General features: G+C 44.1%; 1 long non-coding RNA gene across 1 annotated transcript in view; it reads right to left on the reverse strand.

The window, feature by feature from the left end:
• Nucleotides 1-1,289: 1,289 nt before the first annotated feature.
• The window catches only part of LOC144893728 (uncharacterized), a 142,838-nt gene continuing 127,198 nt past the window's right edge, over nt 1,290-16,929 (reverse strand). The window contains exon 4 of the long non-coding RNA XR_013624636.1: nt 1,290-1,391. This is a non-coding gene — a long non-coding RNA (uncharacterized LOC144893728). The remainder of the gene's footprint in view (nt 1,392-16,929) is intronic.

Here is a 16,929-nt window from a genome sequence, read left to right on the forward strand (position 1 = left end):
AGTAGTAGTTGTTGTGGATGGGGCCCGAGGATCCGGAGGACGGACCCGGGTAGCCCAGTGCCAGAGGGCACCATGGGGTGACAGAGCCAGGAGAGGGGCTGTCCCCAGTTAGTTAGGTTAGGGAGAGGAGCTAGATAAGCTCGGGTGGCAACTACAGTGGTGGAGGTGTGCAGGTGGGTAGACCTGTTGGGAGAGCTAGACGTCGCAGCCCAGAAATTGTGCGAGCGCACCGGGAGATGAATCGGGGGAGTGAGACCCCAAATTGAGAAGCACCACAGTTGGTCAATGGGAATTGGTTTTTAGAACCCATAGTGTAAGTTGGCCAATGGATTGGCAGGGAAAGACCCCGGGTAGTGTAAAGTGTGTTAAAGTCATTTAGAAAATAGTTAGGATAAAGGATCTCCTCGCACCATCTGCATCCACTCACCTGAGGTGACAGGTACTCCACACCATGCCATGTTTTGATTATTTTTTATGATGCAAATGTTTGGATTGTGAGACGCATCATGACGTGGGTGTGACATTGTGCGTAATTCCATCTCTCCCTCCTTATGAGGATTGATGATGAATTGGTGATGGCAAATTTTGAAGTAAAGGGATTGTGGAGACGAATTTGGTATAGGGGAAATATGGGGAAGACGTGACAGTAGTGACGAATTTGTAAATGGGTAGATTTTTGTACATATGGGGTAAGGGTAGGGTAGGTGACAGGGGGGTGACGTACGGTAGGGACGAGCTTTCTCACTTCGCCCTCCGTACGCATTTCACCTTGCATTGCCTTATTGACGTGTACCCTTGTGACCTTACCCCTCGCTCAATTGTCTTTCTTTTGTCTCCCACATGACCTGTGCGCCATTGGGTGCCGATGGGAGCGTGCGTGAGGTGGCCATTGTGCGCCCGAGATTCCCAGAACCAGCATGCATTGCGTTGATGTACCACTGTATGGACCGCTGTTCTGCGGCCAAGTACCACTTGATGGACCCCAGGTTCTGGGGCAGGGCACCTCTGTTGGAGACCGGCCATAGTGGCCAGGGAATCTTGCTTGCGGACCTCGGTAAGGTGGCACCTATGCCAAACAGGTGGACCACCCTTAGTTGGCCCCTGAGGCCCTAAATAAAAATGGACATAAGTTGTGCTTTTTATTATTTCCAACTAGGCCGCATGAAGCCAGAAGACGTCGGGAAGAACATCGGCCCAGCAGAGAAAGAGAAGACCACCACCAGTTGTTTTGTTGTGTTTATTATGAACCATGGTGACTGCACACCGGATGGTGCTTTTGGGTGCTTTGTGGTGCTTTGTGGTGTTTGGTGCTTTGGTGGTATTGGTACTGGTGCATCGATGCAATGCGTGCTGTCTCCTCCCTCCCAACAGGAATTTCTTTCTCTTGTTCCCTAAAAAGAAAAAAAAAAAAGAAAAAACACAGGTCCTGGGTTGCGTTGTAAATAAGAAATCACGTCATTGTAAATAATGCTCCCCACCGTAAATGTATAGTTTGAGAATAATTCCGTAATTCGGTTAGCTGTGGGCTTGAGTCTGTTAGACAGGATGCAATGCAATAGGGGGACATACTTATTTGTGTTTTAAGATTGTCACACTCAGGGTCAGGTTAATTGTAGAGGGAATTACACCTACGTGTCACACTAAGTTAAAGTTTAATAGGCCCGGGTACGGGCCTGAAGAAAGGAGGGTGCCGTGTAACGAATGTGGAAACGTTACAATGTGAACGTTACAAAAGTACGGTAACACCCTGTTAAGGTAAATAATGGTCGCAGTCGGCGTCCTAGTTAATTCCATGAAACTTACACGCAGGTCACGATATATCTTTTAAATAGTGTATTTCCTTATTCCATGTAGGCTAAATATGTGTTTCCCACTAGATTGACTTTGCATTGTATCAAACAAAATAAGCGTAGGCCCTTCCAATTTCCCCAAAACCTCCCTTCCAATTGCCTTCCGCATTTTGGCCGGTTTTCTTCAAACCACCATTGGCCACGAGGTAGGGTTGGGGAAGAAAGGCGTGTCTCCACCTCGTCATAAGAGGGAAGGAGTGAACCGGCCCTAACAGCCAATCAACACTGCGGTGAGTGACCCGGTAGGCGTGCCCTCGGAGTCGGCGGCTTGATTTCGCTCGAGGTGATAAAAGCGACTGTAAGGGACTGCTTTAAGAGATGACTTGGAGAGGCCTTGGGAGATGAGCAAAGAGACTGCACCAAGAGGCGGTGAGATGCGAAACGCTCCAAGCCAAAGAGGAGAGGTACTCGGCAAGAAAACCAGCTTTGGAGACGCGCTGAAAGGAGGGAGACGGCCCCACCCCCCAGGAAGAGGAGCAGGTGTGCCGAACCAGCGCGTGACGTCTACCGCAGTGGATACACGACGGAGGGTTTCCCGCCAAAACCGCGAGGAATTGCGAACTGCGGCCTCCCGACCTTGCCTCCCTCTCAAGCAATCCATCTCAAGCCTTACCTGCCTGCAATATCCCCTGTGTAAGTGTGAACGTCCTGTCCTACTCGTTTGTCTTGGGGCTAAGTAAAAATGAATAGTGTAAGTTAACGATTCGCTGTGTTACTGCTTCTTCCATCCATTGCTTGTGTGTGTATAATAAAATCTGTTCTTCCTCCGTATTCTTCTTCTTCTTCTTTTTCATTCTCTTTCGGTCGTTTTAGAGGTTTCCCGATTGAATATCTGTGGGGCGATCTGGTCAACGTCGGGTGGAATCGGGTTTCAAATCGGGGAGTAACTGTTCGGACGCGGTTAAATACACCACCGCTCGGTCAATATAACATCAAAAGCCGCGTCTGTAACAATATTCTTTTCTTAAGAAAGACCAAATTGTTGTTGGGAAAAAACGATTTCCACATTTTGTACGTTTTGTTGACCAGTGGGGGTTTTTTTTTTTTTGAACACAACATCGAGGCTCGTGGAAGGGCTAACATTAATCACAAAAAAACAAGCAGACACAAAAAACATACAGCAAAGGGAGCGAGAGACAGGATGGGGAGAGAGGGAAGCACACAAGTACAACACTGGAGAACAGGGACATCGGGAGATCTGTGGGAGGAAGAGGGCTTGGGGTGGGGAGGTATGGGAAGGGGGGAGGAGGGTGGGGAGGTGTGGGAAGGGGGGGGCAGTGGGAGGTATAAAACACATGGACACTGCTTGGACTTCCAGGAAAGAAGTTGGTATTTCAAAAAAGTGGATCTGGGGTGAATTAACAGAGGTAGAAAAGATGAGGTTTTGGATAGGGGAAGATGGTGGTGAACAGCTGTTTTAAAGACCTGGAGGGAGGAGTGGGATTGAAGAGAGTGAGGGAGTTTGTTCCAGAGGCGGGAGAAAAGAAGAATTAAAGAGTGAAGGTGAGCAGAGAGTCTTGATTTTGGCAGTTTAACCATAAGAGGGTTGCAGGCAGATATTGTGCGACCTGTCGGAATATTTGGGGGACAGAGCACAGACAGAGCTGGGGGAGCTTGGCTGGAGAGGAGCCCACAGAAGACAGAAAGACCACCAACCTGCCTGCAGTGAGTGATTTTGTTTATTTTATTTTTGTTTATCCCCCACATCCTGTGTTGGAGTTTGTTTTCAAATAAAAATTTTTTTCAACTTTCACATTGTTCATCCAAATCTTTCCAAGACAAAGAATTATGAAATGCATTTCACTGTTTGAAGAAGGATAAGTGAGGGTGGAGGTACATCATATTGGATGTGGTGGATCTCTTGAAGATCTCCTGGGAGATTTATCGGCTGTCTCCGTGCAGCGGGCCTGTCCCAAGAGAGCTATCCAGGGCTTTAGTACAACAACAACAATAATAATGTTTAAGCCCGTCCATGGGTAAAGAGGTACTGAAACTACAAGAGCAAAGCATTGCTCGCCATCGCAAATCCCCATGCTGCACACCCAAAGCAAAGTAAAAAGATGGAAAAAAATTCCACCAGGAATGACCCAATATAAAATCTTGAGCTCCTTTCCATTTTGCCCCGTGACACTAAATCCTGGGGCATAAACTGGGAGTCAAAGAAAAAGTTTACATATTTCAAGTGTCCCCCAATGCTGATTGCACATACAGGTTTACATTAAACACGACCGAAAGTCTAACAGCGGCGTAGCCGGGATTGTTTGATACTAGGGCATGCCCGTACTATATATATATATCTAAAATTATATCCCCCCCCCCCTCTATTTACATGAAATGGTTTGGTCCAAAGCGAACGGCTTGCGAGTACGGTGACAAACCCCCCCTCTATTTACATGAAATGGTTTGGTCCAAAGCGAACGGCTTGCGAGTACGGTGACAATCCCCCCCCCTCTATTTACATGAAATGGTTTGATCCAAAGCGAACGGCTTGCGGAGTTTGGTAAATAAATCGCCATAGCGTGCACAAACGCGCAGCAAAGCGAAAGAATCGCAAATTAGTTTTAATTAGTTTTAAAACATAGTTTAACGCCAACATAGTTTGCCAACGTGAAATAAATGAATACGCTCTCAAATGTGCCGTCCGAGGCAGAGTCTGTTCGGCACGTTCGGCACACGTGATAGCTCGCTGCTCTCTGATTGGTTGAATCGTTTTTTGGACATAGCTCGGTAACTACTTGTCCGATTAATATGAAACCTTGAAAAGGCACATCCTCGGGTCCCCAGCAATATACCTGGCAAGTTTAAAGTATATCGGACCCGTGGTTGTCGAGAAACAGCGATCACAGACATACATACATATATACATACATACATACATACATACATACACACAGAGATTACTGGAATTATAGATAGATAATTTAGCTTTGGAGGATAGTATGACCTGGGTGGAGATACCAGTTCGCAAATAATGCAAGTATTAAATTATTTTGAAGTACTCTAAATCTCGAAGCTGTCTTAAATGTGAACAGATTGCTTTGAGACACTGGTTTATTCTAAGCCAGCAAAAGTACCCGGCGTTGCCAGGTAACAATGAGTCGCTTCCTGACGGGAATATGAATGAGGATGGGGGGAGGAGAGAAGGGAGGGTGGAGGGGGAAAGGTGGAGAGAGGAGGGAGGGGGGCAAAAAGGGAGGGTGGTGAGCAGTGGTGGCGGAGCGAGGAGCAGGGAGGAGAGAGGGAAGAAAAGGAGGGTGGAGCGAGGAACCTTGGGGAGGAGGGGGGGAAGAGTGTCAATATCACAAAAAAAATGTCAAATCAATCAACTGTAAGTCAATCAACAAATGGGTACGTGAAAACAAAAAGGCAGCTCTGTCTACTGTACCGCCGTAGTTTGCAAGGGCAGCCTCAATGGAGCAAACATTACCGCTTTGCACAAAAAATGTGCAAAAACAGATCCTTGCAACTACAGACGAATCGGCCTGCTCCCAATTATCAGCAAGGTCATGGAATCCATCATTGCTTCGGATATCAAATCCTTCCTCTTCGCCAATGGCTTGATCTCCGATCATCAATTTGGATTCAGACCAGGTCGTTCTACTCTGGACATGTTGCTTCTGCTGTCTCAACAATGGATGGAGGTCCTCAATGCCAAACAGGAAATCAGAGCTGTCTCCCTTGACATACCACGTGCCTTCGATACGGTCTGGCACCCAGATCTGCTCACCAAACTCTCCTCCTATGGTATCAATGGAAATCTCCACACATGGCTTGCGGACTTCCTCTCTGGTCGTAGTCATCGTGTAGCCCTGAATGGATTTCTCTCAACTCCCCTTCCTGTTCTGGCTGGAGTTCCCCAAGGTAGTGTTCTGGGCCCTGTGCTTTTTCTGGTCTCCATATCATCAATGATCTCAATAATCAACCATGACAATTACAGCTACATATGGGCAGGGTACAGCCCGAAGTACCCCGTGGGGGACCCCACTCCCTCTCGTCAAAACTCAAGGTGGGGAACCCGATCAAAGCAAGGGTGGAAATCACTCCATTTATGATGACGAAAAGTCTGATGCCCGACGTGGAGATCGGTTTCTGAGGTTTGGGACATGGAATGTAGGGACAATGACAGGGAGATCAGGAGAAGTGGTGGAAGTATTGGTCAGAAGAAGAGTGGACATATGTTGTGTGCAGGAGATGAGATGGAAGGGAAGTGGTGTGAGAATGGTGAAGGGTAGGCAGGGTCAGAAATACAAGTTTGTGTGGCTCGGGTGCCCAGAAGGTGTGAATGGTGTTGGTCTCCTGTTTTCTGAGGAGTTTGTAGACAGTGTGGTGAGTGTGACTTGAGTGAGTGAAAGGTTCATGATGGTGAAAATGATGATTGGAAAGCTCTTGGTGAACGCCATCTCAATATATGCTCCGCAGGTTGGTCGGAGCGATGAAGAGAACAAGTTCTGGGGTGCAACAGAGAAGCTGATGGAAAACGTGAAAGATGAGGAAGTTGTTGTGGTCGGAGGAGACCTAAATGGACAAGTGGGAAGGAGTATGGAAGGTTTTGAGGGAGTTCATGGGGGGGGGGGGGGGGGGGTTTGTATACAAGATCGAGGCTCGTGAAAGAGCGAACATTAATCACACAGAAAGACAAACAGACACACAAAACAAATAACATCGGGAGCGGTAGACAAGATGGGGAGAGAGGGGGAAGGACACAAACACAACATTTGAGAGCAGGGACCGAGAGACATGGAGACATCGAGAGAACTGTGGGAGGGAGAGGGCTTTGGGGGGGAGGCATGGGAAGGGGGGGGGGGGTGGGAGAGGTATAAAACATATGGACACTGCCAAGACTTCCAGGAAAGAAGTTGGAATTTTAAACAAGGTGGATCTGGGGTGAATTAGTGGGGGTAGAAAAGATCAAGGTTTTGGATGGGGGAAGATAAGAGATGGTGGTGAACAGCTGTTTTGAAGACCTGGAGGGAGGAGTGTGATTGAAGTGAGTGTGGGAGTTTGTTCCAGAGGCGGGAGAAAAGAGGAATGAAAGAGTGAAGGTGAGCAGAGAGCCGAGATTTCGGCAGTTTAACCATCAGAGGGTGGCTGGCAGATCTTGTGCGACCTGTAGGAATATTTGGGGGACAGAGCACAGAGAGAGCTGGGGGAGCAAGGCCGGAGAGGAGTCGGTAGAAGACAGAAAGACCACCTACCTGCCTGCGGTGAGTGAGTGAAAGGCCCTCAGAGATAGCTTCATCGCGGGAGATTCCAATGATTCTGAAAGCTTTGGATTCAACAGCGTGAAGCCGAGCCAGGTGTGAAGCAGGAGCACCAGCCCATCGGGGAGAACAGTATTCCATTGAGCTGTGGATGAAAGCCTTGTATGTGGTGAGGAGCTCAGGTGTGCCTAGGAAGGACTACGCACGACGGAGGATGCCCAGTCGGCGACTGGCTTTGGAGGGCAGCTTGGAAATGTGGTTTTCCCAAGAAAGATCATGGCAGATGGTGAGACCCAAAAGCTTGAGCGACAGAACTTCTTGGAGAGGATTGTTGAGAAAGTAGATGGGAGGGTTGTCCAGTCGATCTTTTCGGAGAGACATAGTAAGAGTGTGAGATTTGTCAGGATTGAAAGACATGTTCCACATGTTTGACCAGTCTGTGATTTTGTTTCAGGTCTTCAGAGAGTGAGGAGGCTGCAGACTGCCGATCTGAGGGAAGAGGAATGGAGCGGCAGAGAGTGGAGTCATCAGCAAAGAGATACAGAGGATTTTCCAGAGAGTCGGAGAGATCATTGATAAAGACCAGAAAAAGCACAGGGCCCAGCACACTGCCTTGGGGAAATCCAGCCTGAACGGGAAGGGGAGATGAGAGAAATCCATTCAGGGCCACACGTTGACTACGACCAGAGAGGAAGTCCGCAAGCCATGCATGGAGATTTCCATGGATACCATAGGAGGAGAGTTTGGTGAGCAGAGCTGGGTGCCAGACCGTATCGAAGGCACGTGATATGTCAAGGGAGACAGCTCTGATTTCCTGTTTGGCATTGAGGACCTCCATCCATTGTTGAAAGATGGGCAAAGTTGGTTGTTTTTTTTGTGTGAGAAATGGAGAAGGTGGAAGGATTTTGGAGTTTGCTGTTGGAGCTGATTTGTTGATTTGTCATACTCAGTTCCAGAAAGAGGATAATAAGCTTGTGACAGACACGTCAGGTGGGTAGACAACCGTTGACTACCTGCTGGTGCGAAGGCGAGATAGGGGGCACCTCCGGGACACAAAGGTGATCCCGGGGGAGGAGGCTGTTTCACAGCACCACTTGGTTGTCTGTGACATAAGGGTGAAAGGTGCGAGGAGAGCTCGGCAGGTGAAGTACCAACCGAGAATGAAGGTGTGGGGGTTGAAAGAGGTGACAGTGAGGAAGGCATTAAAAGAGAGGCTGAGTATGGTGGAGGATGATGTGGTTGAGCTTGAAAGTGGTTGGATGTTGTTACGTGCTCCTCCCCAAACCCCGGCCACGGTGTACCTCCGAGCCCCGAGAGGATTCACGGCAGAAAGATGTGTTATTCTGTGTGTCAAAGATCAATGGTGAAACCACACCAATTGTGACCAACAAACAAGTATTGTATGAAGGTCACACAAGAATAACAGCACAAAAACAATAGTAATCAATTGTACAACCAATATATCATTCCTGTGATGGTACCATCAGTTTTGTACAATATAAGTCACTGTGCTCCAAGTGAGCGAAAACAACATTCCCAATGTCTCTATCCCAGCATCAAGCCAAAGTCGATCCACGCTCCAGTGATCGTAAGAACGATGTCTTATCGAGACCAGAATCCCGTTCGGTTGACAGTCACACTGTCAAAGATGGGCAAAGGTATCCTCAAGAGGCGACTGGGAAATCACACCTTCGGGTATTGACGTTCAACAGCTCCCAATCGGTGAACCGCAAATTCCCACTCAAAATCCACGTTACACACACACACACCAGGTTAACGTCTGGATGCGGTGAAATGGTTGAAGCGAGGTGAAGAGGCGAGAGCAATGCGAAATCGGGCGCGAGGCAAAAATGGCCAACTGGCCCGTACTCGAGACGCAACGGCACTCCAACGATTCTCTTCGGAATCAACCGCAAAACCTGTCACGCAGGTTTATCTGTCACAGCGATAACAACTCGTCGCAGGAATCCCTTTCCCAGGAAACCCAAAGTTCACTCGTGACCCCCGTTCGCCAGCGTTTGCTCAAGACCTCAAAGCAGCTCGGCTCCTTCTCGACTTCCTTCGCTCCGCCTCCTTTTCCCTCTTCTTCCTCTTCGTCCAGTTCCCGATCCGGTTTCTGGTTTCCTCTTCTTCCTCTTCGTCCGGTTCCCGATTCTGGTATCCGGTTTCTTTTAAAACACTAACTTTTTTTTACCTTTTGAAAACAGTTATCTCTATTTCACTTAAACGATAACAATAATAGTACATGCAACCAAAAATGTTTACAGCGGATGAGAACCACAACAAAGGAAGTGACGAATCCGTAACAATGTCAATGAAAGGTAGTCTGTTGGGAGCCGTTGGTGAGGTATGTGGAGGGACAAAAGGACCACTGAGGCACTCGGAAACATGGTGGTCGGATGATGAAGTTGGAAAGAAGATTGACGAGAAGAGGAAGAAGTTCAAGAAGTGGCAGAAGGCGAAGGGTATGGGGGCAGAAAAGGCAGAGCATGAAAGTTATAATGCAGCCAAGAAGGCTGCAAAGAAAGAGGTAGCAAAGGCGCAGGCCTGTAGGAAAATGTTCGGAGAACGCTTGGATTTGGAAGAGGGTCAGAGAGCGGTATTCAGGATTGTAAAGCAGATAGCGAAAGAGAGCTGTGATGTGATGGGGGTGAGTTGCTTGAAGGATGAAGTGGGATAAATCGTTGTGGACCCAGATGGAATTAAAGGAAGATGGAAGAGATATATGGAAATACTGTTGAATGCAGAGAATGAATGGGTCGGCAACAAAGAGAGTAACCCAGTTTTAGGACCGGCAGAGAAGATAACCGAGAAGGAAGTTGAGGAAGCAATAAAAGCAATGAAGAGTAGAAAAGCAGGAGGGCTGACGGGAGTTGTGGGAGATATGTTGAAGGCAGCGGGAAATTGGGGTGTGAAGAGAATGACAGAGATCTGCAATCTGGTGGTGAAAGAAGGCCGCATTCCAGTGGATTGGGAACTGAGTACCCTCTTCCCTCCATACAAGGGGAAAGGTGACACTCTGGACTGTGGCTCGTATCGAGCGATAAATTATTGGAGCATGGAATGAAGGTATTGGAAAGGGTGTTGGAGAGGAGGATAAGGAAGAAAGTGAAGATTGCCGAAATGCAGTTTGGATTTATGCCAGGAAGAGGAACGACAGACGCGCTTTTTATTGAGGCAGTTGCAGAAGTACATGGAGAAGAGGAAGAAGTTGTTTCTTGAGTTTTTTGATCTGGAGAAAGCATTCGATAGGGTTCCACGTGAAGTAGTGACATGGGCATTGAGGAAGTTAGGAGTGGAGGAATGGTTGATCAGAGTAGTGATGGCAATGTACAGACTTGGCATTTAATATGGCATATTTTTTTTGTGGGGGTGAACTTACTTTTCAAGATGACTTAGAACCAAAAGTTCATTGGAATTATGTTGAAATAATTCTAGATTTTGTTAATGTGACCTTTAAAAGAAACAAAAACCACATTTGACATTTCGAAGCAAATAAATTGATCCTTGAAAGTGATGTAAACTGATATTGAACTCAATTCACGGACGGTACTGTTAAACTTCTGCACGTTTTCCAGAAGTATCTCTTTATTTTGCATATTAGCCAAATTTTCTTTCAACAAAAACAAAAGCTAAATTATGACTGGGATTACGGACAGTAAAATTACAGTTCAGTCCTTCGTGTAACCCACAGGAGCATTCAGGAGAGCACGTACACGTCGAGGCATGCTGTTCACGAGATTTGCCAAGGTTTGGACAGGAATCGCTTGCCATGCAGTGACAATAGTCTGCTGCAATTCACGCACAGAGTTAGGCTGCTAGTCCAAGTTGTCGATTTGACGCGTTAATTCTGCCCACAAGTGCTCTATCGGATTCATATCCGGGGACATGGCAGGCCACTCCATATGCTCTACACCACGGTCAGCAAGAAAGTGTTGGATCATGCGAGCACGATGAGGCCGTGCATTGTCATCTTGGAAGACAAAGTTTCCTCGAAAGGCTGCACGAGCAAATGGAAGCAATGTTTCTTCCAGAATGGCCCTGTACTTGAACTGGTTCAGGTTTCCATTCAGAACAACCAGGTCAGTTTTGCCCCCTGCATGAAAAGCAGCCCAAACGGTCACCCCACCACCTCCAGCTTTGACTCTTGGCACTATACAATCTTCGTTGTGGGCTTCATGCACTTGTCTGCGCACTCGGACGCGGCCATCTTGACGATAGACCAGAAATCTAGACTCGTCACTGAAGGTCACGTGATTCCAGTGTCCTGGCTGCCATTGACGGTGCTCTCTGGCCCACTGCAATCGGCGCTGGCTGTGTTGTGTTGTCAGGCGTGGCTTTCTCAGGGGACGCCTGGCACAATAGCCTGCTTGAACCAGTCGTTGGTTGACTAGCCTTCTGGATACAGGCACATTTGTCAGTTGCTGCCACTTAGCCCTAAGCCGATTAGCTGACTTGGTACGGCCATTGCAGACTAACCGGTGCAGCTGGCGATCATCTCTCCTTGTGGTTCTGCGTGGACGTCCTGGCCTCGGTATTGGAGTAGGGACACCCCTCTGAGCATTTCGTTTCAGGATCTTTGACACCTGACCTTGAGTGATGCCATACTGCCGAGCAAGAGCACGCTGTTTCATGCCAGAATTTCGTAAAGCCACCACTCCAAGACAAACAGCATTGTCAAGTTGACGGACCATCTCCAGAGGAAGCCGCAATAACTTTTGCAGACGTGCAGCAGTTGTTTTCCACTAATACAGAACGCAACAACCCTTATATACCCGATTGTGAAGCCAATCGTCAAATGTACCTGTCCTTACATTTTGTCACGCCACCTGTGATATATGTAGAATGTGCGCTGAGTGGGTTCATCAAAAATGGAGTGGTTTGAGAGGGTCATTAACCAGTGTGGCAGCTACATTCAAGAGTAAGGTGTGCACAGAGGGAGCTGAAGATGGAGGAAATGCTGAGATGGATCTTGGAGACGGCGTGAAGCTGGAAGGTGTGAAAACATGTTGTTACCTCGGAGACATGCTGAATGGAGAAGGTGGATCAGACTCGGCAACGGTTGTTCGAGTGAGATGTGCATGGAAGAAGTTTGGGGAACTGAGTGGCGTGCTGACGAGGAGGGGAGTGTCGTTGAAGCGAAAGGGAAAGGTGAATGCTGCATGTGTGAGAAGTGTTATAATTTATGGAATCGAGACATGGGTAATGAACGTAGAGCAGCAACGATGGCTGGTAAGGGTGGAAATGTGAATGGTTCGGTGGATGTGTGGAGTATCGTTGAGAGAGAGAAAGACAAATGATGAATTGTGAAAGATGATGGGAATAGAGCCTGTGATGGATGCTGTGAAGAGAAACAGTTTGAGATGGTTTGGTCATGTGTTGAGGAAGGATGAAAGTGACTGGTTGAGAAGAGTGATGGAAAGGAATGTAGAAGGAAGTAGAGGACAGGGAAGACCGAGAAAGACTTGGCTAAAGATGGTCGAAGAAGAAATGCGGGCAAGGGGGTTAACAAGGGGAGATGCAGAAAATAGGGCAAATGGAGAAGATCGTCATGGGGGACCGCAAGGCTAACCCCCGCTCTAGCAGGGAAAATGGCCTTAAAATGCATGTTGTTTTGTTGTTGTATCAATGATCTCTCCGACTCTCTGGAAAATCCTCTCTATCTCTTTGCTGATGACTCCACTCTCTGCCGCTCCATTCCTCATCCCTCAGATCAGCAGTCTGCAGCCCCCTCGCTCTCTGAAGACCAGGACAAAATCACAGACTGGTCAAACAAGTGGAACATGTCTTTCAATTCTGACAAATCTCACACTCTTACTATGTCTCTCCGAAAAGATCGACTGGACAACCCTCCCATCTACTTTCTCAGCAATCCTCTCCAAGATGTTCTGTCGCTCAAGCTTTTGGGTCTCACTGTCTGCCATGATCTTTCTTGGGAAAACCACATCTCCAAGCTGGCCTCCAAAGCCAGTCGCCGTCTGGGCATCCTCTGTCGTGCGAAGTTCTTCCTTGGCACACCAGTAGTGTAATAATGTTGCTTCTGGGACACCTCCGTTTAACATGGGAAATCCCTATCTAATGTCATTTACCCCCTTGTCTTTTTCAAAAATCATAAACACCTCTATTTCTCCCACCCTCATCTTTATGAACCTTTTGTCTGTAGTACCTATCCTTAATGTTGTTCATTAGACCACTCAAACACTACAAATATTTGTTTTCTCTTATAGACCTATCATCCTTCTTCTACATATCATCTGGCAGATTAATCTTTGACCCACTCAAACATTGACCCATTCACTTCCATATTAATTCTTTCCCTCCCTCATTGCCCCTAAACACCTATATTTCTCTCACCCTGTTCTTTACGAACCTTCTAACCTTTTGACATGTTATCCTTATTCATTAGACCACTTAAACACCTGTGATCCTTCTGACCTCATGGACCTTTTAACCTTTTACTCTTAATATCATCTGGTGAATATAACCCACTCAAACAACGACCCTACAAATATTTGTTTATGCGTGGGAAATAATTTAATTCTCCTACAACTCTCTTCACCATCTAATATATTAACAAAAAATATGTTTGAGTTTGGTTCTTTATTAAGATATTTTAACTGAGCTAAGATAAAATGGTAAACCTCCCTCAATGTTCTTGCTTGAGCGCCTCCAGTGCCACATACCATTTTTAAATTAAAGTATATATTTTCCTGACAACCATCAAAGTTTTCCGTCCACTCAAAAATATTTCCATCTTTTTTACCCAATTCACCGGTATTTAAATTAATTCTCTTATTTGTTTTGTGAACTTTTTTACCAGTTGCCTTTTCAATTATACCTATTTGATATTTTTCACATTCATTATGTTTTCCATTTATATACCAAGGTTGATTACACCTCCACTCTTTAGTCTGGTTGATACTTGGTTCTATCATTTATATAATAGTAAAAAAGGCGGCGGTAGCCCGTTAAAATCCCCAACCCCCCCCCCCCCCCTTTTTAACTTATCACTTATATATATCTTATCACTTATATATATCTTATCACTTATGTATATCTTATCACTTATATATATCTTATCACTTATATATATATCTTATCACTTATATACTTATATAACCATAAGGGAGACTATCAATTCCATTTTCTAAAATAAACCTCTTATCATCAAAAGCCCCCAATGCTTTCTTATTTATCTCTTCTGAATATAATTGATGTTTATAACTTCTTATTCCATTAATCTTTCTAAACTCTTCTTTCTTTGTTGTTAAACAGTTATAATAATCCTTAAAGTTTATTGTTTCTTTAATAACATTTTTCTTTACACCTTTTAACTTCTTATCAGTCTTTTCAACGTTATTCACAATGTATTTATAAGCATAAGCCTTTGACCTCAATCCCACAAATTCACTCATAACATTTCCTCCTAATTCATCCTTGAACTTTCCAATCACCTTTTTATTTTTAGAAGAGAACAACTCACTCTCTGGACTGTAATTACTCGTGTCATAGATATTAATGTCTCTTTTCATGTCTGAATAAACATCGTTGGTATTAATTTTCAAAATAAAACTATCTGTATCCATATAAAGTAGATTAACATCATTTTGATATTTCTTCCTCAAGTTATTATAAAAGTAATCATACATTAATGACTTTGATAAATCAAGAATTGTTGTTCCAATATAAATAGGTTTGTTCATTTCAATACTCTCTTTAATCAAATGGATCGCACAAAAGTTCTCAGTAAAGACCTCAGCTCGAGTAAAACTCGGTCTATTAATTAATTTTGATGCTTGTTCCCAAGATGTTGATAGTCTGATATTTTGTCTTTTCCTCACATTCTCCATAGTCTTACCAAAGACCGCATTATTCATCAATTTATAAAAGTCTTTCTCAAAATCTGTTTTTGACTCTGTTCTTCTTTGTGTATTAAAATCAATGTACCCCTTTAACCAATGACTTTGATTGAACTTTAGAACCCTATGGATCTTCTCTACTCTTAGACCTTTTGATAAATATTGTCGCAAATTTCTTTGGTGTAGAACATAATTTTTCTTGTTATATAATGTAGTAAGTAATTTTTCTGTTGATTCACCTATATCAAACGATCGTTGATAATCACTCAACCATTCTTTCTTTGGACTTGCTTTCTCACAAGCAAATGGGAGATCTTTGTGTAGGTTATGGAGTTCCTCTGGATATTTTAAATCAATTTCAAAATAATAACCAACTTTTTCTTCATCCAATTCTTTTTGTGTAGAGATACATACATCTTGTAAAACGTTTTTGTAGTCTTTTTCCTTTACCCATCTAAGTTTTCCATAAGGAAGAGCCTGAGACATTGCCCAGCCATACAGGTTGTTCGCGTCATAGTACATCAAGTAAGAACTCTCTTTCGTTGGATCATAATTTGGAAGATATTTGTTATTTGCTTTTGCGTATCTACTCGAGCAGACTTGTGAAATTCCACCTCTTTTTGCCTTTTCAATCATCAAAAGCATATCAACATCGATTATCAAATCCAAATCTTGTTTTGTCATTTTCAACATCGCACTCCAGGCCAATCCAGGTGCTGTGTAGTAGTGAGCAGGATCCAATCCATATCCAGTGCGACAAACAGATCTAAAGGCTTCAAATACATCGGCCAATAAAAGCACATCAGTTTTGAGATACAAATCGTGATACTCGCCAAGATTCTTGATGTTATATTTTTCCCAAACATTTTGTGCGTGTACATAATCTTTATCAGATATATGACTATTATTTAATTTGTTATAGAAATTTTCTTTTGAAGGAAGTTGTGTTTCATTGAATCTCTCAAATGAGTCCATATAGTCATAGGGGTAAATTCCCTTTTGTGTTAGAAAATCTTTATCTAAAAAATACTCTGAAAGACATGGAAACTCTTTTAGATTTTGAACCAAGTTAACCAATGGACTTGCCATTAATTTAAATGTATCAAGAAATCTGATATGAGTAATAGGAGATGTGTGAATTGTTTTTGTGAATGAAATGTATTTCTGATCCGTGTTTGGAATTGCTGAGATACTTCCAGAAGTCTTTGAGAGTTCCTTGATAAATAGATGTGTATCATAATGAGCGTTGTTATGAAGAAAGACAGGAATGAAAGAGGGGAGTTGATAATTAATATTACAACTTTGATGAGCCGGACCTCTATATTTACCAGTGAGATGACAATGGTCTCTAACCTTTAGACCTTTACCAATTTTCTCCTCACAAATATGACAGACATTGTTTTTTATAAATTCCCTTTTTTCTTTACTTGTTAAGGACATTGGTTTATTGGTTTCTCTCATTATCTTGGTTAATCGAACACAGTCTTTTTCTAGTCGTTTCACAAACTCCTCTGGGGTATTTGAGCCTCTATACATCTCTAACTTGTTATATTTATCACCAACGGATGATTTGATATAATAAGAAAAACCACAAGGAGTATGTTTTTGATATTTATTTGTGTATGATTCTTTTGGATCTTGAGAAGCAGTATCAATTTTTTCTAAAATACTTTCAAAATCAGCATATATAACAAATGGATGTTTGATCTTTTTATTTTCATCTTTGAATGTGATCTTTGAGCCTTCTTTAGGCATATTGATTACCGTTGATTTATGTTCACCACAATAATTTGAATGTTTATCTAATCTTTCTTGTGAATTGAAGAAGTTAAGACAACGCAAACAAATATATATTTTATTTGTTCTCTTACAGACTTGTGGTTTTATTAATTTAGCAATATCTTTGATGTATGTATAATGTGAATTTTCGTCTGAATTAAAATATAGAAGATTAATATGAGTTTGTTTACAATTGTCAGAAAGCTTTAAAACCTGAATGTTGTTTGTTTCTGTTAGACC

The sequence above is a fragment of the Myxine glutinosa genome, chromosome 1, assembly GCF_964187855.1.
Source record: "Myxine glutinosa chromosome 1, kmMyxGlut1.1, whole genome shotgun sequence".
Classification (NCBI taxonomy): domain Eukaryota; kingdom Metazoa; phylum Chordata; class Myxini; order Myxiniformes; family Myxinidae; genus Myxine; species Myxine glutinosa.